We start from the raw sequence: 25,656 nt of genomic DNA, 5'->3' as shown, positions 1-25,656 counted from the left end.
CATATATCAGAATCAGAAATGGTAGTAAGATTTAACTTACGCACAAAGTAGTCCCGAATCTGATAATATTTAAACCGAGCCCCTTCAGTGAGATTATGCCAGTCCTTCAATTTTTCATATGTTACAAAACCATTATGATCATACAGATCTCCTAGCGTTTTTATACCTAAGCTGGAAAGATGTTTACCGGCTTTATCATGAAAGATTTCGGGAAAGCCAGGATTACCCCACAAGGGAGTTCTACAATTACACAGAGAACTTTTGCATTTAATGAGAAGCGCACGCCAGATACTCATAGTGTCCCGCGCCGTCTTGAATTTTACCCGCTTAAAGTAGTTTGGGTCGTTAAGTCTATAAAGAAACATATTGGAGTCTTCCCCCAGCATAAATTTATGAAAGAACAGCCTATTAGTGGGATTCAGCAAGCTGCGAAAGCGGCTCAAAAAAGTTGACCAAAAGTAAAACTTAGCTTCTGGGAAATCAAGACCACCCTGATTAAATGGGTGTTTTAATAAAGCAATAGCTCAGCGAGCTTTTTTATATCCCCAAATAAAACTACTAAGGATCCCGTCTAATTGTTTAAAATAAAGATTATCCACCCGTAAAAGGATAGAACGGAACAAATAAAGATATTTAGGCAAGATTTTCATTTTGACCAAATTTATTCGACCGATGATACTTAAAGGCACCTTATGCCATTTTTTTAAGTGAAATTACAGTTTCTTTTAATAATGTCTCATAATTTAAAGCAACTATTTTGTTTATTTTAGCAGAATTGTTTACCCCTAAGTAAGTGGCAGCCTCACATACTCCCTGCACAGGAGTCAACGATTCGTAGTTCATAACAATTTGAGTCTTATTGGTATTAAGCCTGTATCCGGAAACCGCTCCAAATCTTTTTGCTTCCAGTATAATGCCCTTCATAGCTTCAGACACGTCTGTAGAGTATATTGCGATGTCGTCCGCATAGGCAGTTATTTTAAGTAAGTTAGGCCCGGATACAAAAGGGGCTATCTGAGGTTGATTCTGCAAGGCAGATATGAATGGTTCCATTATTAAAGCGAATAGCAAGGGTGAAAGGGGACACCCTTGTCTCATACCTCGTTGTATTGGAGAAATAGAGGAGCACTTGCCTCAATAACTGATTTTGGCGGTCGGGTTGTCATACAGGGCCTTAATCCAGTTCTAGAATTGGCCTTTGATAACAAATGCCAACAGTGTAGCCCAGAGGAAGTCACACCCCACTTGGTCAAATGTTTTCTCTGCATCTAATATTATCATACCGAGCGGAGCTGACTCTACCTGGGCCACATCGAACGCCGTCACGGCCATGTTAATATGGGCAGTAGTGTCCCTCTTTGGAATAAACCGATGTTGCTTGGGAGATACCAATCCTGGCATTATTGGTGCAAGCCGAGTTGCTAAAATCTTAGCAAATATTTTAGCGTCGTTATTTATAAGTGAGATGGGTCTATAAGACCCACATTCATCGGCTGGTTTATTTTTTTTCAAGAAAAAAATGATTTGTGTGAAGTTCCATGATTTCGGGGCTTTTTTCCCTACCCCGATAGAGTGAATAACCTGAGAGAATAGTGAAACCAATTCTTCCATGCATGTTTTATATAATTCCATGGGTATCGCATCTTCCCCTGTCGCTTTACCAGATGGTAGGAAGTTAGTAGCTAATCTGATTTCTGCTCCTGTAATATCATCCATTAGTGAATCAGAGTATTCATCCCCCATATTTTAAATGTGGCTTAAAGAAATACATCTTTGTATCTTCTCCTTAACATTCTGATTTTCAGGGGTATAAAGTTCTTGATAATACTTAGCAAACTGTTGCAGAATCAATTTAGGATGATTATATATCTGATTATTGGCCCCCTTAATTTCTTTAATTGTCGTTTTGGCTCTATCCTCGGCAACCAAATATATGCCAATATCTTACCTATCTTTTCCCCACTTTCATACAGTGAGAATTGATATTTTTTAAATTTGACAATCCTTTTTTCCCTAAAAGTATTTTTAAGCGCGGATTTTAATTCTATTAAATTATGACCCAATTCTTCTGCGTTTACCGACCCCGAGAGTAATGCATCAGCTAATTGATTCTCGATTGATATTATATCAGCAATAGTTTTCTCATCTTGACATTTACGCTCCTTATTCTGTCTCCATATAAATTGTTGTGCGAACCCCCGTATGCTGGCTTTACAAGCATCCCAGACTATTAATGGTGAGGTCGAATCAGTATTTATACTAATAAATTCCTTCAAATGGTCTTTTAATTGACTTAAAAAGTCTGGATTCATAAATAGATATCTGGAGAACGAGAACAACCTAGGACCTTGTCTCTCTGCTACTACATTAAAAGACAGAAGAATAGGATTGTGGTCCGAGGTAACTCTCGGACAGATTACCATAGTACTCGATTCAAAAATCCTGTCCGATACCCAGGCCATATCTATGCGCGAACATAATTTATGTGCGGCAGAATAATAAGTATAGCGAGCTATATTTGGGTATAGATACCTCCACGCATTTTTTATGGCATGGATACGGGCAAGGTCCAAAATAGCTGCGCGTGTCTTCCGCATTCTCTGAAATGACCCCCGTCTGGTAGTATCAATGCTATAATTCATAATACAGTTAAAATCCCCCATTACTATATGTTCCCCCTCCCAACCTAGCAACTCCATATTAATTTGATCAATGATTTTTGGCTCATCTATATTTGAGGTGTAAATGCCACAAAATGTATATTTACAACCTTCCAATGTCAACTGGACTATGGCCCATCTGCCCGCTTTATCAACAAAACATTTTCCAATTTCTACTCTGAATTGCCTTTGTTTTAGAATAGCTACCCCCGTATTGAAATATTTAAATCAGTGCACACAAGAACATCATACCACAAGTGTTTAAGTAAGTTTCGGTCTTTATATGCGATATGAGTCTCAGAGATAACAGCTATATGTGGATTATACATTTTTAACTCTTCAAACACTAATCTTCTTTTATTCCTACTGTTCAAGCCCGCCACATTCATGCCAAACATCTCATTTGATACATCTTATATAAATTCCCATCTTTAAAAAATTCGAACAAATAAACCTTGCTAAACATTATCTCTAAACTAGTTATCCTCATGGTGTATTTTTTACCCCAGTTGCTTCCCCCCTCCCCGAAACCCCTCCTCTACCCTCACACAAACCACCCCCCAGAAAACCACCCTTCACCCTCAGAGGAGACCTCCCCATTAGACCCAGCTGCCGTTGTTTTGGGCAGCTATACAGAGGCACAGCTACTGGGATCCGGCCAGTGCTAGTGCTACACCCAAATTACCAATATTGCCTGACCAAACCCTACTAGACCCGAGGAAAAAGAAAAAGAAGATGTATATACGCTACAATCTCCTAAAAGAAGAGAGAATATGCGATTGCAAAGATAAAGAAGAAAATCAAGAAAAAGAAAAACCGTCATTCGTTTTTTAAATTTGAATCATCATCTCCTCCAGACATCTTCTGATCTGATTTCAAAATCTTCGCAGTAAATGGTATTGCCAACTCATAGAAATTGATTCTAATAGATTAATTGTCCAAGCATCTTTTTGGCCAGTTCCACAGAATCTACATAGTAAATATAGTTATTGTTGTTATTATGACACCCTCTTGTCTGTTGCTTCCCTTTGCCATTTAGATACAGCTTGTTCAGCTTCCTTCTCGTCCGAGAAAAAATAAGTGCGTCCATTCTTAAATCTTTTTTAATCTTGCTGGTTCCTGTAAAAAGGCTTGTCCGCTGAGGCCTTTAATCGGATCGATAAATTGATGCAGTTTCCAACGCCGCTCCATTGTGGCTTTACTAAACATCCTTTACAACAAAACTTTTTCCACGCAGTACCTTTACAACGCAGGAATTACAACGCAAGTCGTTGTAACGACTTGCGCTGGAGGGCGCTGGAGGATAGGGAATAGTTTTATTTATTATCCAATACCTTCCCTACTCTGCACGGGGACTGGAGTTGGAATAGTAAATTAAACTATTCACTATCCAGCGCCCCCCAACGCAAGTCGTTGTAACGACTTGCGTTATAAAACCTGCGTTGTAAAGGCATGCGTGGAAAAAGCATGTGCCGTAACGACATACATCCCTTTACTGAGATCAGATCTCACAAAAAAAGTAACTGAATCTATTGAGACCGGAGTGTTGGCTCTTGCTTTTAATGAGATGGCTTGTCGCAGTAAAAAAATTCCGATGTTGATCAGAAATGGGCGAGGGTATTGACCCCCTTTGTTTCTTTGTACAAATGGTAGCCTATGGGCCCGTTGTATCTGCGAGTCCCAATCCCAGTCGGAAAGTTCAGGGAAAGCCTTCTGAAGTAGTTATACCATATATGCCCTGGGATCAGATCCTTCGGCCCCTTCCGCAATTCCAAACAGTCTGAGATTCTGACGGCGTTGTCGATTTTCCATATCCTCGAGTTTGGCCTGCATAATCCCAATCTGAGCCTCATGTCTGTTCGCAGTAGCTTCTGTATGAATTGTTTTTTCTTCAGTATCAACAACTCTTTGCTGTAGCTCTTCGACCTCATGAGACATACAACCCAGTTTACCGACCATCTCCTGTAGCAAAGACTGCGTTTTACTGATGTCTTCTCGCATCTGCTGGTAATGTTCTTGGGCCTCTTGCCTTTGCTCATGTAGTAGATGCAAGATCAAACTGAATGATGATGATAGTTCCTCTTGAATACACCCTGCCAAAATCGTACTGGGCTGTAGAGTAGCTGTAGGTGCGCCAGGTGAGCCAGATGGGTTACTAATCCCGTTATCAGGAGCCCTGGTAGTAAGCACCGGATGTGTGCTTGTCACTGTTGTTACTGTTGCTGACGGTGTTGAGGCAAGAACTGACATTATTTTTGAAGCAGGGACGGAGGTCAAAGTCGAAGTTGAAGCTGAAATCGTAGCAGCAACTGAGGCTGGGACTGGGATAGAGGTCATTGTAAGATCTGATACAGCAGATTGGCACACCTATAGTATCTTCGTGTGAGGCTTGGGAGGAATTCTGTCAGACTTATCCATTTTATTAGCAGCAATTAAGCCTACTTCGGTAGGGCTGTTCCCAGACAGTCGTAAGGCCATAGATTTTACACCCCCTTTCGCCTGTACCCATTTCCGCAGAGGGCTATTATCTGCAATAACTCTTTCCATTAAGGCTGAAACTTTCGGTTTACTGATTACCTTTTTCGCCTTACTCTTAGGCTTGCCTCTTCCTTTCTTTATACCCACAGTTTTAGTTGTATCCAAAGGTGTACCGCTTGTAGGATCCAGATAATCTACATATTCTTCGTCCGTATCTATCCCCTCGATAATGTCCATCTCAGCAGCTTCTTCCGTTATTTCAACTGTTGTTCCATCTTCTAACGATGCCAGCTTAGTACAGAAAGCTTTTGGGGCAGATACGGAAGCCGAAGCCGCAGTGCTATTTAGGATTGACGGAAAGTTCTCTATTACAAGAGCATTTGGGCTTCCCCCTGGAGACTTTTCCTCTTGTACCTGTACTTTCAAGGGCTCCGTGTGGAGAATAGGGTCCAAGAGCAGCACCAGTCCGCTAGTTAAGCCCTCTGCTACTACATCGGCCTCTATCCACATTGCCCCTTTGGAAACTGAAACTGTAACATCCACGCTTTCATCTCTTTTAGTGGTAGCTACAATATTACAAGATACATTGGGGGCTGGCCCTTGAGCAGCTTTATCTCCGCAGCGCATTCCTGAAGCATGCTCCGCATTTTGTGTGCTACAAGCTAGAGATTCTGCTACTTTACTGAGGCGCTTACCAGTTGTTAGTGCCGTTTTCTCGACTCTCCTCATGGCTTTTTCACTCCCAGACTCCACCAAATCAAAACCCTCGAAGGCGTTCCCTTCGGCTGTCCCGCTTGTGCCAATTGCTTTCCCGGCTCGGTTGCTCTTCAGTGCATTTTTCGGCGCCATCGTGCTCGCTGCTGCAGGGATAGACCCCGGGGCTCCGTAGACAGCCTTCAGGATCGACCAGCCGAGCGCGAACCAGCCGCTCAGACCAGACAAGGTCAGCCGCACAGAATAAAGCAGCCACCTGAGTCGGTTTCTGAACGGCCGCCACATCCGGGTTCAAGCACGAAATCACACCTCGAAAGAACTGACACCGTCTAAAGGTAATTAGCAATGCTCCTATTAATCCAAATGGTCGACAAACTCAAAGAATAGTCTGTAGCATTTAGCACAGCTGGACCCGCCATTAGCTGTGCTCCGGACTGGCGGTCTCAATCCGCCATCTTGCCTCCCCCAGGCGCTTGCTGACAGCCTGGGTCCTCCCTGACACCAACTCCCATGGTTTTTGATGTATTCCCAGATTTACTAGAACTGGTAAACCTGGGAATGTGCCAAAAAGATACGCCACCCTGGTGAGGGAAAATCGAGGAGAAATATCTTTATTTCTCCTCGTTACTTCCTCTTTCGACGTGTGCAGAACACATAGAAAGAGGACTTTAAGTCTCAGGATTGTTTTTGTGCAGGAAGTTTTCTCTTCCTGTACAAAAACAATCCTATCTGCAAATCTGGCACCCTTGCACCATGGTGAAAGGGTGCCTACATTGGAGCTAGGCAGTGAAAACGATGCCAGCACATTGACAAGAACAGAAATGCGTTGGAGTCTATTAAATACGGCGCATTTGTGCTCTTTTCCTGGAACACCGCGCACCAAGGTGACTTGCTGTGCTACATTGGGTTACATTGCCATAAATATGTCTCTTTGTTCTCATTGCAGACCAAGAGCCTTCTCCTTAACGTTCTATGCACAAGTCCACAACTGCATTTCACTATTTGTACTGATGCCAGATGTCGCAATTTGTTCAATGCTAATATTCTGTAGTTATAAGTGGAAAATGTTTCAGCACATGGTGCATCAAATGCGTTCATGTTTACAGTGGACCAATCAGTGATCAGACGTTTACTTGAGCCTCCTTTTAAAGAGCTGCAAGTGTGAAAATATGCATTAATTAATGCTTAGATTCTTAATCTAAGAGGAGCCGCAGACTGATAACAAAGAGCAATTTGAAATTTGTCGGTAGCTTTAGACTTACTAGCTCTGCTGTTGCCATATGTATAGAAACAATTCATCTGTTTTGTGCAATGTGGAATAATGGCTGGAAAATACGTTTTTTGAAGACTAGTATTTGACTGTAAAACTGCTCCTCTGCATTTGTTACATTCTCTCATCTTAACAAATTTAGTAGCAGTGCGTCTGCAGGCAACATGTGTTTCTGTGGACATAGATTTTGGAGCTTTATAGAATGGTGTGTCCTGTTTCAAATTGAATGCATCTATGATTCAGGATGACAAGGGCTTGCTTTCAAGTGAACATATGCCTTTTTGGAGAAAACTGCATGAAGAAATGGAAGTTATTTTTCCAGGTCAAATTGAGGTAAACATGAGAATAAAAAGTGTTCTGGTAGAACGCTTTGTTTTAATAATGTCCTGTTTTCACATAACAGATACTTTTCTTCTGTGAGCCCAATGGGTTTGACCCTTGAAACCAACGCAGTTTCCCCTATCATTCGTCCCTTCTTGCTTTTGAGAATATGCCAGAAGAATTGTAGTTTTTGGGGGTCCCATTACGACCATGCCAGGAATAATCGGCGGTAAAAACGCCCATAACACTTAAAAGTTACTGAAAGTCTACGATATTACCCCCGTGTAGTTTACTACCTTGTTCTCCTTTTCGCTTGCCAAAAAAGGTAATATCGAGCATCTTTGATTTTATAGAATAGTAAAAACGCAAAAGATGACCATTTTAGGTCTCACTACAGACAGCTTTTGCTGTGTATTGTGAGAACTCTTGTTATCAATACATCAACAAAAAGTATAAAGAAACATATGCAGCGTGGGGTTTGCATCAGTCCCCTTCAGCTATTGGCTGCCATATGTCTTCGTGGTTTGATTTTCCCTGAAGGTGATGTTCGTCAAAATAACAGCTTGAGAATCAATATATCAAGTAGTCTGTAGTAACGAAGTCCACACGTGGTTGAGATCAATATCATTTAATAAGTTCAATTCCTCATGGGTGCTCCCTGCTTGACAGGATAGTAATTCACCAACATTCTACAGCTGCCTTCAAGTGACAGCACGGGTCAAACCAACGGGAGAGAAGCGGGAGGGGGGAAACAGGGAGAAGGGGGAGGAACCAAGTGACAAGTTACAGCACATCATCCTCCCTAGGGAGACAAAGGGGAACAAGGCAGGTAGCAAAAGCAAAGAGGAGGGGAGTGGATAGAAGAGAGAGAGCGAGAGAGAGGAGAAAAAGAAGGAGAGAGGAAGACAGAAACAGGAAAAGAGAAAAAAACTACAACTACACAAAGAGGCCTAATAGCGGGTACTGCAAAGAAGACCGCAGCCCCTGTACGAACCTGGGACCTAGAGAAAGATGAACCAAAGGCCTCTGCCAAAGTTTTGGCAGAGAGCCAATTTAAATCCGAAGACAGTCTGAGTGAGAGCGGGGTGGAGGAAATCAGGAACAGGGAAGAGTCCTGAGCTTCTAACTACTATTCCCCTCCCTTACCTATCAACCGTGAGAAGACTATGAATCCCCAGGGTATCCCGGTAGAATCTGATAGTGAAGGGTAAAGCGTGAGATGAAGACCCACAATGTCCGTCCACCCCTAGCCCCTAAAATACTAACAAGAAACAGTAAGGCTTAAAACTACTAATGATACGTATGTGTGTCCTCAAAGAACTAATGTAGACACTGGTAGAACATATCTACCCCTTCATAATGTCCCGGGGGACAATCACTTCAGGCTTCTAGATAAACTCAGTTAATATTTCACATGTGGTACTACAGTAAACAAGGGTTATTAGTTCTGTGATGGCCAACCCAAAGTCAAAGTTATAATAATCCTCAGTTCCAATATTACCCAGGAGGGTTGATGTTAAAGATGGTTATAAGTTCTGTGATGGCCACTCATAAGTCCAGGCCATAACCAAAGTGGAAAACAGATTTCCCTGGCGGATGCTGCAGAGTAGATGATTCCTAGAATACCTGCTTTTCCGCTATGCCAGTAAGCCACCAGTCAGTTCCTAAGTTTTACATCGAGGAGGAGCGTTGCACCTTGAGGTGTGCCTCTTAACTTCCTCCACAATCTCCTCTAAGCTTCCCAAACACCAGGGAAGAATTTACAATTATGCTCAAGGCTACTCTCCAACGTATCTTCACCTTCCTTGCAGGTGAGAGAACAAAACTTTAAGACCTTCTCCTTGGGTAGTTTCCTGGACCAGACCGCACTGCGTCTGCGCCTTGTAACCACGCAGACCTCATACACCTTATCACAGTCGTTGTCTGGTCTAGACCATCCTCCCCCTTCGGATCTCTTTCCATACTCAGCACCTGAACCTCTGGTCATGGGTTCACCCCATGTAACTTCATGCCACTCTCTCCAAAAATTGTGTCGAATAGGCTTACACTTTTCCTCCTTAAGACTTTTAGTTGGAGTAACTTTACATTTTCCCTTACTACCAAACTCATTTTCATTTTTTCTAACTTCTTCACTTTCTTCCTTCACAGATTTCATGCCTAAATTTTCCCTCCTTTCAAGTCCTTTATAAATACCATGTTTGACTTTGAGTTTGTCCATAACTACCTTTTTTCTCCATTCCACTCTCCAAGCAGTTCCTTTCCATGCCACCTCACCGTCATATGGTGGTTTTCTTTCTTTTAACCGCTCAAACCAAGCTAATTGTGTACTGTTGATTTTCACCAGATCACTACCGAGTTCATTGCTTTTTAGATATATCATCCATCTTAATGCCTTTTGTTCCACCCCTCTCAGATGGGAGAGTTGATTTTCAATGTACATCTTTTCCTTTGTACTTCTTTTCCTGTGTGACACAGAATCCGCGACCCTAATAATTTCACTTCCTCCAAAGTTGATAGCACACACAGGGTTAACTTTACTCATGTTCATCTCCACTTTTTCATCCTTGTCATCCCTGATAACTTCATATCTTTGTACATCACGAGACATCACTTGCATAAAATAATCCCTAATACCTTCCATAACTTCTTCACTTACATTACTTCCAGGTCCCTCTTGGTCATTCTTTTCAATGTTAATGTAGACCTCTTCTCCTCCTGCTCCTAATCTATTAAACAAAATTTCCACCTTATCACTGGGGAGTAATGATTGTTCCTCCTTTTCTATAATATCTAACAAATTACGAAAATCTTCCTTCCACTTTTCCTTAGTATTTGTAGTAATACCATCCCTTCCAAGAAATGGCTCCAGTGGCGATGAGTCATACCTCTTGTTTATTTCCATGTTAATTCCACTGTATAACCAGATGAATAGAACACAACAAGAAAATTTCTATGGGTACTATGTTACTAGCGATACACGCAATAGGTGAAAAGAGATGGGGTGCCGCTCGCGCAAGGAGTTGAACTGTTTACCTGCCTTCCCTTGCTTCAGGACTGATTGGGCGCTTTTCTACGGGGATTCCTGTTGTCTGGACCGACCGGCCGCAGCGGAGGTGAGAGGCGGAGGCGAGCGGGACTGCGAGGACCAGCAGTCCATCTGGCAGCGCCAGCTGGTTCCTCTTCCCGCCGCGCCTCGCGCCCCCTCCCAGTGCCACGCCCCCCTGCCTGAAGGTCTATTTCACTCCTCGCGGCCCCCGCTCCGCGGGTGCCGCTCGCGCAAGGAGTTGAACTGTTTACCTGCCTTCCCTTGCTTCAGGACTGATTGGGCGCTTTTCTACGGGGATTCCTGTTGTCTGGACCGACCGGCCGCAGCGGAGGTGAGAGGCGGAGGCGAGCGGGACTGCGAGGACCAGCAGTCCATCTGGCAGCGCCAGCTGGTTCCTCTTCCCGCCGCGCCTCGCGCCCCCTCCCAGTGCCACGCCCCCCTGCCTGAAGGTCTATTTCACTCCTCGCGGCCCCCGCTCCGCGGGTGCCGCTCGCGCAAGGAGTTGAACTGTTTACCTGCCTTCCCTTGCTTCAGGACTGATTGGGCGCTTTTCTACGGGGATTCCTGTTGTCTGGACCGACCGGCCGCAGCGGAGGTGAGAGGCGGAGGCGAGCGGGACTGCGAGGACCAGCAGTCCATCTGGCAGCGCCAGCTGGTTCCTCTTCCCGCCGCGCCTCGCGCCCCCTCCCAGTGCCACGCCCCCCTGTTATACTTAGGAGAATCGCCTCACACGCGCAGCGGGACGCGCGCGGGGCGGTCACCGGGGCGAAGACCGGGCAAAGAGCGGGCCGTTCTAGGCCGTTAGAGGCCGGCAGAGACCGGACCGGGCCACCCCTTTAACATCCACGCTAAGTTGTCCCACACCCATCTCACCATGGCATCCAGAGCACTAAGGAGCAAGTCGGTGCAACAGGGCGCAAGCACCCTGGAAAAATTTTTCCCCAAGGCATGCTCTCAAATCAGTAAGTGCCACTCATCCACGGACTCTCACCATGTGATGGAACCTGAAAGTGTGTTCCTGGAACTTGGAGAATCTGCCTCTAATGATGTCAGTACACCAATTACCACGGACGCTACCCACATGTCTCTGCTGGATAGTATCGATCAGACTATTGAGTCGGTGCTCCGGCAGTTAAGAACTCCGGTTACACAGAGGGATCGGGTTTCCCCAGGGTCATCGGGGGTTGCCGACCACTCTGTTGTCTTGGACAATGTGGGCATAAACACGCTGGAAGCAGGCCAACCGGCCCTGCCAATAGTCCTTGTAGACAGTGGTGTGTCTCAGCCCACAAAAAGGAAAAGGCCTGTTGAAATAGAGAGTGCAAAAAGGGCAAGATTTGTTGCACCTGCATCAACCCTCGGAGATAGTATTGATACTGATATTTCGGCCTCCCCCGAGCTCACTTCATCTGGGTCTGGGTTGGATCTGGGGGCCTCGCCAACTCCTGTGCTGTCACCAGTGGCGGCAGGCCCATTTATTTTAGGTGGGTCATCCTCAAATACTTCAGATGTAGTAATTAATTCCCTTGCAGCTATTATTAAGAACTTGTTAACCCCTATCATAGCTAGATTAGAGGCTATAGAGAACCTACTCCAGTCCCGGGAAAATGTTCTCGCTAGGAGTAGCCCTGGTGTAGCTTCTAACGTTCTTGTAACCACCAGGGAAGTAATAGGGAATAGCTTACCTCTTTCCACATTACCTCAGGCTTGTAGCAGGGTAGTGCCTAGTGCAAATGGTGCGTCTATCCCCCAGACGCTCACTTTGCTACCACTAGTACCTGGTCCACCTGTTCCGGCTCCTAGGAGATCTAAGCCACCCCCTGTGCCGCGGCCTGTGCCGCAGACAGGGGTAACAATGGGTCCAAAAAATGCCCCAAGTGATGGTGGTGTTCCTCCCCCAGACAGACGCAGGGTGGTCAATCTGCCGCCAGAAGCCGTTCCAAACACGGCAATCATGGTGGGAGTTCCTGAGCTAGCGGGTGATGGTAGAGAGTCACAAGACTCCCTACGTAACAAGGTTGTAAGCTGGCTCAATATCAACAGACCGCTGCCCCCAAACTTGAAGGGTGAGGTTCTGATGGTAAGGAGGATCCCGTGGATCGGCCCGACCAGAAAGAACAGGTCAGGGGACTGCATTGTCCTAAGCTTTAGGAGCCCACATGTTGCAAATTACATCTGCAACTGGCTTGTAAGGCCTGACAAGTCCGCAATAGAACTCGTACCCCTTTCTTACTTTTATCCTAGTGGTAGCAACACAGTGGGAGAGAGTGAGAGGGGATGGACTAGGGTGGGCTTTGCAGTAGATGGCTCCCGTTACAGACCAAGGCCTCCCCTATCAATTGTGCAGGCAAACTTTACACATCATAATAGGTTTTCCTGTCTGGATCAGGTCGATTGACCACAAACTAGGCCAATCGTGTCTTGCCCTGAGAATAGGGGGGATGTGGTGCAAGGCCCTGTGGGTTTAGGGGTGACCCCTTTGTTGGAACTAACCCGGCCCCAGGTCGTTAATGAGCGCGGGCCTGATACAACCGACAATTTGTGCCAGCTGAGTCCCCCTCTGGATATCGGGCCAGTCCATAATCCGCAAACAGGGACGGCAGAGCAGGCTCCCTGTGCTGCCGCCGCTGTCACCGGAACTGGCGCCTTAGATGTCGGCTTCCCCATGGCTACCGCGCATTCTCATGTTGGAGACCAGGGCAGCCTGCCACCTGATCCAGGATTGAGAATTCTCTCCTGGAACGTGGCGGGAATTGCGAACAAGGAGGGCTCTCTTGACTGGGACTCCCTGGTAGGTGGATCTGATATCCTTCTCCTTCAGGAGACCTGGGCGAGGGCCGCTCATGTTAAGAGAGGGTTTGAAGTATTTGAAATCCCTGCTAAATGGGCTGGGAGGGGGAGGCCATCTGGTGGTTTGGCAATCTGGATTGCGAGTCATATTGGGTGTCAGGCGGAGCAAGTATGTACGGGTTCGCAGGACATCCAGTGTGTGAGGCTCACTTGGCCTGGCACAACTCCGTGGGCCATTGTCAACGTTTACTCGCGCCCGGTTGCCCCGCCGAGTGAATCACCCACCTTAAATGATCTGGCTTCCTTCCTGGGCCAACTTCCGGGTGATTACAAGGTGGTACTTGGAGGAGACTTCAATTGCCACTTCGAGCCCCTGGAAGGCCTACTTGATGGTGCTCTTACGGCTGAGGATGACCATTGGGGGGTTCCACCCTCTTCTTCTCCCCACCCTAAAGCCTGGTCCCCTCTAGCCTTGCAACTCCTGTCCCTTACCTTGAATAGCGCGCTGAGGGCGTGTAATGGTCGTACTCCTTCCGACACCCCCTCGGTGTGCACTTTCAATAGGAGGGGCCACGAGTCGAGGCTGGACTATATTATGGTGGACATCTCACTTTGGCCTAAAGTGTTGGATTTTAGGGTTATTAAGAGGTCAGACAGCGACCACAACGCCCTTCGCTTAAATATTGTGTGCCCATCGCCCCTGACGGTCCCATCCCCAGCTGGTCAAGGGGCCGAAATGGGGGACTTACTTCTGACCACAAACAGGCGTCGAGTCAAGTGGGGAAAGCTTGTGAGGTCGGAAGAGTCCATTAAGAAACTATATGAGTTGGCGCTCCCAAGCCTTATGGAGGTGGAGGCTCTCCTGAACGAACCAAGAACTGCTGACTACGGTGAGAAACTGGGAAATGTCCATCAGGTCTTAGTGAGGGACTTGGCCGAGATATTTCATCCGGAGGTCCCAATTCGAAAGAAAAGGACTCCCCTCCCCACCTGGTACACCCCAGACTGCAGGGCAGCAAAATCTGACCTTATTGCAGCCATAAAGGAGGGGTTAGACAAGGCCAAAGTGCGTGACCTAAGGAACCGCCACAAATCAGTGTTGGCGGCTGCAAGGGCCGAGTGGGACTGGAAGCACTGGCATGACCTCTACGATGCCCTCAAATCCAGGGACCCCCGGCAATTCTGGGCCCTTGTAAACAATGGGTCAGGGGAACTAGCCAAAGCAATTGAGCCTAATATAGCCCCTGAAGTATGGGAGTCCCACTTTGGGGCTCTCTACCTAGACGCCAGTTCCTGTTCGGCCGCGGAGCTGCATCTGTCTTTGGGTACTAGGGAGCTCGGAATGGAACTTTCCCTGGGGGAAGTGGAGCTTGCCATAGAACGGCTAGCAGTGGGGAAGGCGCCAGGCCTGGACAGGTTACCCGGGGATCTATTTAGGCACCATCCGGACATCTGGGGCCCATACCTTCTTGTTCTATTTAATGCCATCCTTGGAGGTATGGCGATCCCTGGGTCGTGGCTGGGGGCAGAGATTGTGCCCATCCACAAGAAGGGCTCCACTCTGCTCCCTTCCAATTACAGGCCTATAAGCCTTATAGATGTGCCCCAAAAGATCTTTGCGCGCCTCATTCTGGATCATCTCCTAGATTGGGTCGAGGCCAATGACATCTTGAGCCCTCTACAGGCTGGCTTCAGAAAGAACACGTCGACCATGGACCAAATCTTTCGCCTCCTTCTTCTGTACTGGAAGACGGTAACGCTAGAGGGAGGTCGACTGTACATGGTCTTCGTGGATCTGAGGTCAGCCTTTGACCTCGTCCCGAGGGGGAAGTTATGGGAGGTATTGCAGAAGCTGGGAGTTCCCCCCCATCTCCTTGGTATCATCATTAGACTGCATGAGAACAACTTTGCGGTAGTGAGGTGTGGGAGGAATGGCAGGCCCTCAGGGAAATTGCCGGTCCGCCGAGGTGTCAGACAGGGCTGTGTCTTGGCTCCGACACTTTTCTGTCTGTACATCAACAGCGTCATTGAACACCTTGACGCTGTCGGGGACAACGATGCCCCGGTTTTGGCAGGAAGGAGGGTTCCGGCAATTATGTTTGCCGACGATACCCTCCTTCTTTCCAAATCTCCTATGGGGATCCAGAGGATAGTGGATGGCTTTGGCCACTTCTGTAGACAGCATGGGTTGGAGGTGAACACGGAGAAAACTAAGTTCATGATCTTCAACCCACCGGCCAGGACCAGACCCAATCCAAAACTGGGGGGAACCAGCCTGGAAAGGGTCTCTACCTTTACATACCTGGGGGTCTCACTCCAAGAAAATTTGACTTGGGATTCCCAGGTGGCAAGATCTAGGCTGAAACTCTCTCAGATATCGGGCGCACTCCTGAGGGTATCCAACAAGTCCACCTTTAAGCCTGTTAGCCCGGCTCTGGAAATGTATAGGACCCAGGCGAAGGCAGCTGCCTTGTATGGCAGCGAGCTGTGGGGCCACAAAGCTGGGAAGGCCATGGCAGGGGTGGAAAATTGTTTCCTTCGACGTCTTCTTGCTCTCCCGCAAGGCACACCTCTCCTCCCCCTCAGACTTGACCTGGGCCTCCCGTCAATCGTAGAGGATCTACGGTCGAAGCCGGTGAAGTACTGGCACCGGTTATGGTCAACTGAGGAGCTGCACCACTACAGACAGGACCTTATACATGTCCTGAGGCTGGATGTTAACGGTAAGATCCCTTGGCTGGCGCTCATCAAATCGGAGTGTTCCAGCCTGAACTTGCCAGACCTCTGGGATGACCCTGCTCAGGCCTGTAGAAGGATTCCACGTAAAACCCTGGCACAGCTCTACAAGAATAAAACCCTTGCTGATATGGACAGCGCACATGACAGTGGCACCCTGACGGATCGTTTTATTGCATCCAAAAATTCCTATCTTTTTGAACTTTTTATGGATTTTATCCATCCCCTTCTGGCGAGGAAACTCTTCCTGCAATGGAGGTTTGGCACGCTCCCTACTAAAGTCTTTACCCATAAGTGGTCGTTAGGGGGCGACAAGCTCTGCCCATGCTGTAAAGTTAGGGAAGAAGATGACTTGCACATAATGTTTTGTTGCCAAGCTTATTGGAGCCCGAGGAGGCGTTGGCTAGCTCCTTTATGTCGAAACTTGGGCTTCAACAACTACCTACAAGCCTACAGGGTGCTGAAAACTAATACCCAGGGCCACATTGTGTTTGCGGTCTCCAAATTCTTAATGGCAGCATGGATAATTAGGAAGAAAATGTCTGGCTAAATTTCCTCTACCATGCTTCCCAAAAAAGACTGCAGGTTCAGTTGGGTTTTTATTGTATATATTGTCTTTTATCTGTATTGTATTTTATTGCTTCTTTTATGGCCCATGTGGCCGAAATAAAGAATTTTTGGATTGGATTGGATTGGAAAAGAGATGGGAAGCTAAATACTCTTTAATCCACCCAGTGCGATGGCGTGATTGCTCCGGAGCACAGTTGTCATTCACCTTAATCAGCTCCAAAAGTAGATTACTCAAAAACTGCTTTGCGCCGTTACCCATGTGAGCTGACAACAGGTAAATTTCACAGTTAGATTCATCACACGTTTTTTCCTTTTCTTTTATCCCTAGAAAGAGGCCATTTTATACTTCTTGACGCTTGTAAAATCAAAATTCTTTTCAATCGTAAGTGACAGTTCTTAAGAAATGCGCTTCACCTCACGGCGCGCTGCCTCAGATCAATTTCCTACGCTGCACCAGGGGTTTGCTGTACACCCTGTTATTCTCACTTTCTTCATGAAATTTGCATCACCTCACGGCGCGCTGCCTCAGATCAATATCATACACTGCACCAGGGGTTTGTTGTACACCCTGTTATTCTCACTGTTTTCATGAAATGCGCATCACCTCACGGCACACTGCCTCAGATAGCTTATATACGCTGCACCAGGGGTTTGCTGTACACCCTGTTATTCTCAATTTCTTCACGCAGCACAAGAACGCCTCCTTAGATCTGTTTCAAACGCGGGAGCAGGGGTTTGAAACACACCCTGTCCCGCTCCCGTCTCCTCACACGGTTTCAATGGCTTCCCACACGCACTAGCACCACTGCTGTGTTTTTACAACTGGGGTACAGCCTTCGGGAGTTTTTTCCTTAAACGCTTATACCAACATGCTCGGTTCCACAGAGGCTGTTCCTTACTCGCATCCGACAATACTTTGTTTAGGAAAAATTAGCTTACCAATGCAGTCACTCACTCATGCTGTAATAGCTTGACACACTGCCTCGGGTCAGTTTCCACTGCTATGTCAGGGATTTGACACGGTTCCCTGCTCAGAACACTTCACCTCCGACAGCTTCAAAAGTCTAACCTCCTTGACTTGCGCTGTACCTCTTGTTCTCCGACCTGAGTCTTGCTTTCCTGCACCATAAGAATATCAAGGGAATATCAAGGTAAAACCTGATATTACTTTCACCTTTTTTTCCTTTCCCAGTCCGAGTAATAATAATTTCCAACTCCTTCTCATATCATTTCTCCTGTGGGATTCACTGCACCCCACATCATAAATTAATAAATTAGGTTGAACTCACACTTGTAACAGCCATCATACATCTTGGCACCTCATATCAACGATTCCTCACGTGGGTAGTTCACCAGTATGCCGTTCTTTACTCCTTTCAAATTACGACCAGCCTCCTTTCACCTCAGAAAATAACCAGCTCTTCACGCAGGAACACTCGCTTTAATGCTTAAAATGGCCAGACGGTGGCAGTGCTGTCCCAGGTTTGCACTGTAGATTTGAGGAGAATTTCGTGAAATGTGACAGAACTTTGGCTGCAATCATGAAAACTGAGGAGAGTTAAAACGCCCAATTCGCCGATACACCTCAATGTCACTTGCGGAAACAGAGGACACTTGGTACCCTTGCCTTGCTCATTCATCAAATCCGTCACCAAGGCTCAATTTGTAAAGTTCACAAAACAGCGTAAACGATTCCGAATCTGTTCCCCGCTCTGCTCAGCTCTCTTCACTAAGCTGAAACTGCTCACCTCGTGAACTATCACAATTAACTTGGCTCTTGCTCCTCTCACCATTTCATTTCCACACTGACTTTCGCCTTTTTCCCAGAGCTCGTTTTTCCAAGTCAGTCACCCAGGCTCATATTTCCAACTTCCAAGCGCGGCGATGGCGAGCTCTCCTCATGAACTTCAGCTGCTCAACTCATGAACATTAACCTCTTCCGAAGCTCATAAACTCGGGTCTTACACCTCTTCACTATCACAATTACAAGAGCGCCCGAGATAAATCATAGAATCATTTCTTTTTCCTTGTTCAAGCTCACAAATTCCAGGGGAGAGCACCCCACTGACCCTGGCTCAGCTCCGTTTCCGTCGTCGCCAAAATGTAGTAACGAAGTCCACACGTGGTTGAGATCAATATCATTTAATAAGTTCAATTCCTCATGGGTGCTCCCTGCTTGACAGGATAGTAATTCACCAACATTCTACAGCTGCCTTCAAGTGACAGCACGGGTCAAACCAACGGGAGAGAAGCGGGAGGGGGGAAACAGGGAGAAGGGGGAGGAACCAAGTGACAAGTTACAACATAGTCCTTTTGTTAAACTACAAATACAAAATGGTCTGTCTGTTGAAACTGAGTCCCACACTGTATTCTTTTGCATATTTACTGGGGCAACAACGTTTTAATTGCTGATTTCGACTTCACAGCTTGCTTAAATCTATCATAAAGTCAGGACACAAAGCTATCCACTAATTGTATTTCAGCATTCTTTTTAGGTCTCGGCTGTGTGGGCTGCGCAGTCTCGCCGGCGAGATTTTATGTTTTTAAGGAGCTTTGAGGAGCTTTCAGTAATGGGCTTTAAGCCCCGCCCCTCTTTCCCATTGGCCGGCGTCACAGTTTATGCTAAACAGTGGCCAGCCATTGGGAAAGAGCTTTTCCTGACGTAGACTTTTCTCTCTTTTAGACGGCCCACTTGGACGGGCTCGTCTGATTTACGTTCATCGCAAAAGGTTTCTTATCCTTATGGGGCCATGTGTTTCAAACACATGGCCCCATAAAGACAAGAAATCGGCGGACCATGCTTGTGTTCGCTTCCTGACATTCAATGTTAAATTTATAAGTGTAGGAGAAAAAGACGAGGTTGTTGTTGCATCATTAGTTTGACAAATATGAATGAGAAAGATGCAAGTTTTATGAAGCTTATAATATAAATTCTGTCCAAGGAATCAAAAAAACAAACCTGTTGATGTACTTACAAACAGAAAGTGGGTAAGAGTTTTACACATAAAAAGCAAATGTAGGACCCATGTATTTTAGTATTAGCATTAATAAAATGGGGTTTGTGTTTTGTGTGTAAACACAACCGTAAGATGGGGTGAATTGTGTTGCAAACGAGGTGTGCACACTAGTAACATTCTTGCCCAAAATTTGTTTCTGTGCAGTGCATTAATAATGCTCCACAGACACACACATAACGGTGTGATCGGGCCCTTGGCGGACGCTGCCTGCGGGAAGGGATGGGCGGGTTGAGCACACACTACACTGCTGATATTGCATCTGCACTAGTCCCTTGTTCTGAAATCGTTCTGTTTTTCCAGTTTTCCTCTTTTATTCATCGTCTCTCTTGTGTGCTCCTTCCTGCTGTTATCATCATGTCCTGCGTGGGCAACGCAGGCCCCACGGATCCTAGCCGGGCAGCTCCGAGTCTGTGTCATAAAAAGGTTATACGCGGCGAGTCGAACCTCTCAAGAGTGCTTCGACAGTGCTCTGTTACCCTGGAGTACACGTGTATGAACCTGGAGAGAGAGGGTGGCCACAGAGTCCTGAGAGATGAGAGCAGAGTCCCGGGCCCCAACAACAAGGGGAGAGCGCTAGGGGCAACAACAACAGTAGTAAAATGATCTGGTTAAACCAATCGGAACCACTGGTTATTACCATAGGCGCATACCATTCCATGAAATCATGTTAACTATGCCATATGCAGGTGAGGGAAAAAGCAAAACGAGGGAGACAGACCCCCGTTACACAGTCACCCCCCCCCACACACACACATACACCCCTTCCCACAATGTGAATCCCTACCAGTGGGGAGGAAAAGAGGTCTCTGGCCTCTTGGGCGAGGGGCCACTCGAGTTCCCATGGCACAGCCCTCGAGGGATTCTGCCTGGCATACCGTGCCAGCCCCACATGTCACCTGGGTAACCATGTACTACCAGGGCTCCGCTCACTGACACATTCACGCTTTCCCTTCCATGGGCAACTGTCGAACCCTTTCAAAGCTCTGCACGCACTGTGGAATTTTCACATGAAATCAAAAGTTAACATGCTACTTATTTTTGTGTTTATCAAAATCTCCCAGAATTTGTACATTTTGCTGTAAAGCTCAGCAATTCCTTTCCTGGGATCCTGCAAAGTACTGTGCAGATGAGTTACAAAAACGCACAGATGAAGCGCCTTCCCGGTTGAGCAGGCAGGCCCTCTTCGTGAGAGCACCAGACAGACCCCAGCGGACCTCCTGTGTTTTCGCATTCCTGCAGTTGAGAGCAGTGATCATGTCCCGTAGACGGCATGCCGAGGAAAGTGACTGTGAGTAGCGGCACCAAGTTCAATAGCGATGGTCGCTGTCCCGAGTTAGACAAATTTCTCTAGCAGCGGACTTCTAACGACTTGAAAGGCACCCCTTCCTAGGCACTTGTTGCTTCTCTTGCTGCGCAGAGCCTTTGCTGTCTCGTCAACCCCTCGCTGCCCTTTCCAGCACCACCCTCTTACCTACCCCCATTTTTTTTTCGAGCCCTCACCGTCCTCCTTCGTATCCAAAGCCTTCACTGCCCCTCGGATGCTTGCAGCGCCCACAACCATCTCCTTACCTCCACTTTTGTTTGTGGATCACTCACTGCACCCCATTAGCTTGCAGAGGTCTGAGGCGCAGCCTGACATGTGAAGAATGGAAGGTTGGCACAGGGAGTATGTTCGGCCTATGACATGCGTGGCACTTTATTTCATCAAATATTGTACGCTCATCAGGACAAAAGTCTGCAAAGTGGTGAACATGTTCTTTTGTGCATGTTTCTAACTTGCACCACGTGGCATGAGAAATGCTTCATGGCGCTGAGAGTCCGTTGTCCTGTATTGAGTTGTCCACTGGAGGGGGTAGGGACATTGTCGTTTGGGTGAAGTTACTTACTAAGCATTAGTGTTAATTTGTTATTACTGTGTTAAGCCCTGAGCCGCTTCATGGCACCAGAGGACACCTACGGTGTGTTATTTGCTTCCATATCGCTTTACACCCACCCGATAGACTCTAACCTCGGCCTCACCCTCCCTCTTTCATGAAACTGGACTTATTTTACACCCCTCCCTACAGATCTGAAGTATTCCTGAGTAACAAGTATGGGGTTTTAAATCATACACAAATGCTATATGTCACTCAGCGCTGCTCTTTTTGTCGCTCTTTTCTTCTCTACCTCGCTTTCTCTTCCCCTCTCCTCTTTTCTGATGCGCCCTTTCTCCTCTTACCCCTCTCCCTATAGTTCCCTGCTCCCACCCCTTGTCTGTCACACAAACCCTGAGAAATTCGTGCTTCACTTGAGCCAGCTCTGCATAAGATGCCCGCCTCTCCAATCTGCTATATTAAAGTGAATTAAAAAGATGTGGGGCCCCTGATTCCTGAATTGTACTTCAGACCGCATTTAATCCATAAGAGCAATTTAATTTTTATTCTGCCTCAACAGAACATACCAGAGAGCGTGTGCATGTTATAATTTCTTTTCGGAATTCCGACCCACATGAATTCTAACTGTTCATAAAATGGGTTTAAAAATTGTAATTAACTCTTAAAGACAGTAAGGAATGGAGTGGTTGGGAGTGCTGCGGTGTCTACGCACTTACCAACAATTGTTAGGCTTTTGCGAAAGTTTGTTATTGGCATTGTAAATGACAATACCTTTTTTTATCTGTTTTAAAAACAACACATAAATAAAATGCATTGTCATTTACGATGCCAATAGCTCAAACTCTCATAAATGCGAAAACTGTCTTCTGCATCATACTATTCTACTCCTCACTACACTACATTCACGCTAATGCTATTCTTCTTATCATTCTCCTTCCAAAATCTTAAACATTGCTCCTCTCCTACTAAATTATGCTTTAAACTACTACCCAGTTAACAAACACAATTCTAATAACATAAAATCTCGACAAATCAAAAACATACACTAATAAATACAAAACTAAAAAACAATACCATTTGCAAAACAAATTGCTTTAACTTTAACAATGGCGAGACATATTGCATTTCCAATGCTTGTTTTACTTTGCTTTTGTGAAAACACGTTGTTGGATTTACTATGTATTACCACCAAGATGGAAAAAAATCAATGAGTGCTGTTCTCAAACACAGGATTTAAAAACAACCTTTCCTAAAAGATGTGTTATAAAATTCTGAGTTCAGGGATACTAGACTTTAATGTCCCATCTTGTTCCTATGGGAAGATATGCTGGTAGCCACTGTAGCCACCATTCCCCATGATAGCCTATGGAGCAAGAGAGCCTTGCATCAGTGGAAAACGAAAATGGCTGTATTTCACTACCAAAGCATGTCACCTGCACAAGTACATGCTCTACCTTTCACATACACTGCACCCTGCCCAAGGGGGTACCTTGGGCCTTCCATAGGGGTGACCAATGTGCACAGAAAGGGAAGGGTTAGGCCTGGTCAGTGGGGACACTGACCAGGAGGACATGGCAGTTCACAGACTGCACACAGGCACTGCGGTGGCAGGCATGAGGCACCATGTTAGGGCTACTCATGTGGGTGGCACAATCAGTGCTGCAGGCCCACTAGTAGCCTTTGTCATCACCAGCCCTGGCACACCCAGTGCACTTTACTAGCGACTTCTTGGTGATACAAAAATGCCAATCATGTATATCCAATCATAAGAACAATTTACACAGGCAGCACTTACACTCTGACACTGATCAGCAGTGGCAGAGTGTCCAAAGCATCTAAACCAGCAAAAACGAAATCCAGCACAACATCAAAAATACAGGAGGTAGAGGCAAAAAGATAGGGGGAAACCACGCCAAAGATTCCAGGTCTAACAAGCATCAAGAAAAAGTAAAGCGCCACTCAGTATACACTTTTCTCAGGTGACCAAGTTCTAGGTGCGATTTCAGACCAATCACAATGGAGCATGAGAATGATAAACAAAGGACGCTTGGTAGCCCTCTCGAAGATGGGTAGCTGTTGGAGGAAATCCTGCTGAAGCTGTTGGTTTTGGTGGGAAAGCTCTGAATGGGAAACATTAGAATTTCCCACCCAGGGAAGTTCCCGCACCACTCCGATAAACTTCCTATGTTCACTAGACAAGATTTCTTTGTTTGTTCATAGTGGTCTTTCTTAGGCAATCATGCAACATTGTTGCCACAGTCAAAACCATTGTAATAGCCTGTTGAATTCCATATGGATTGTTTTGAACAAACAATTAGAGAGCACAGAAGTCTCTGAACATGTATTCGAAGAGTTAACACTGGGGTTATATTCTACTAAAGCTGCCCTCTAACAAAACTAGTAGGATTTTTTTACGTATATTAATGCATTCGTTTTTAAGAATGTTAGATATAAGTTGCACAGAAGTCAAGTAGAAAATCTAACTCATCTTCCAGGAAAGAGTGTGTAGTGATGAAACTTGAGGTAGTTTTCTAAATTATAGGGAGAGATATTAGTGAACATATATACTTGAGATGCTAATTTTTGTATGTTTTTGTTTTTAGAAATTGGTTAGGTGTGATAGTGTTCAGGTATGGTTGTTCATAATTGCATTTGCGCTTAGTTTTCTAAAATACAAGATTTAAGTTATTGTGTTGTCTTGTAGGGTTTTATTACATTCCACAAACCGTATTAACTGAGTGAAGAATTAAAAGTGATGACATCCTGTGTCTATGTTTTCTCTCTTATCTCGATAGATACCAAAGTCTATCTTATTCCTGTATATGTGAACTCTGATAAAAAGCATTACTCCTATTGGAGACCAGACGTGTTTGTGAAACGTACTGGGGGAGTGCGATGAAGCAAGGAAAAAATGATCATTCTCGCCCTAAATAGTGAGGGGCTAGGATAGAAAACATAGTGCTAATATGGCCGCGGCGTTAGAGAAGTAAAACAGTGCTCTCTGCACACGCGCAAGGGGAAAGCCTTACTCGACCACTTCAGCTGAAAGAAATTAGGTAAGAGCTATATAAATAGATGAAGGACAAGCCCTCACCAAAGGGAGGAAGATAGACGAGACGTACCCGTGGATGTAAAGAACCGATCTAACGGAGGTAAGCGTGAGAAGGGCAACTAACTAATTTAAGGGTTTTTTCGGCCCCCCGGTAAGGTCGTTGCTAGAGGAGGGGAGAGAGAGGTCAACCATACTCCTCTGTTATACATAGATTAGGACACCGAAGCGGCAGGGTGTGGTCATGGGTCCTGTTCGTCTTTAAATCTAAGCGGCATGAACAGGACGGCTTACAAAATCAGTCAAAGGCACAGGCGAGACCGCGTTTACGGTGAAAGAGAGTAATTCCGGCACTGTATTTAATACCGCGGTCCACACAGGGGAGAAGATTTTGGGCAGTTAAAACAACCTTGAGACAATATTGAAGGGCAAATAGGGAGTGAGAGCCCCAAATTTAATAAAATAAATAGATAAGAACGGATGGCGCATTCACTCTGATTGTTTTCCCACTGTTTTCCCACTGTAGAAATCATCGGATTTAATAATTCTGTACCAGGACGCAAGAGGCGATCCGGAAAGATAGTTTAACCACGGGGAACAAGGATCATCCAAGATTCTAAGGTAAGGGTGAAAGTAAAGGAAAGACGCTAAAGATAGAGCAGTAATAAAAGAAATAAGTAATAAAACCTACTCCCTCTTTTGACAAATAGGAACCCACATGATACATCTATGAAGTGTACCCACAGTGACATGAAATCGACAGCTACTAAAAACTAACCAATTTAGGACCAGAATCTTAAGTTTGGTTTGGCCGTAAAAATAGAGGTAATGCCTATCCATCTACTTAAAATCCCAATTTGTAAACATGAAAGTGGAACTATGGTTTAGACCTTATTTTAAATTTCCCGCACAACAGGATATTTTCCCTCACGACGTATGAAGTGGTGAAAGATCGTGTGAATGCGAGGAATCTAGACAATATATTCTAGAGGTCAGTGGACTCATTTATGCTTAAGGACATCTCTATATAGTACAACAGGTCACTCACTATATCATAATGGAGGGACGAGATATGACACAAGTGGAGAGAATTGTGATTTTATATGAAATATATTGTGATTGATATACGAT

The sequence above is a fragment of the Lissotriton helveticus genome, chromosome 6 (assembly GCF_964261635.1).
Source record: "Lissotriton helveticus chromosome 6, aLisHel1.1, whole genome shotgun sequence".
Classification (NCBI taxonomy): domain Eukaryota; kingdom Metazoa; phylum Chordata; class Amphibia; order Caudata; family Salamandridae; genus Lissotriton; species Lissotriton helveticus.
This window is presented reverse-complemented; position numbering follows the sequence as displayed.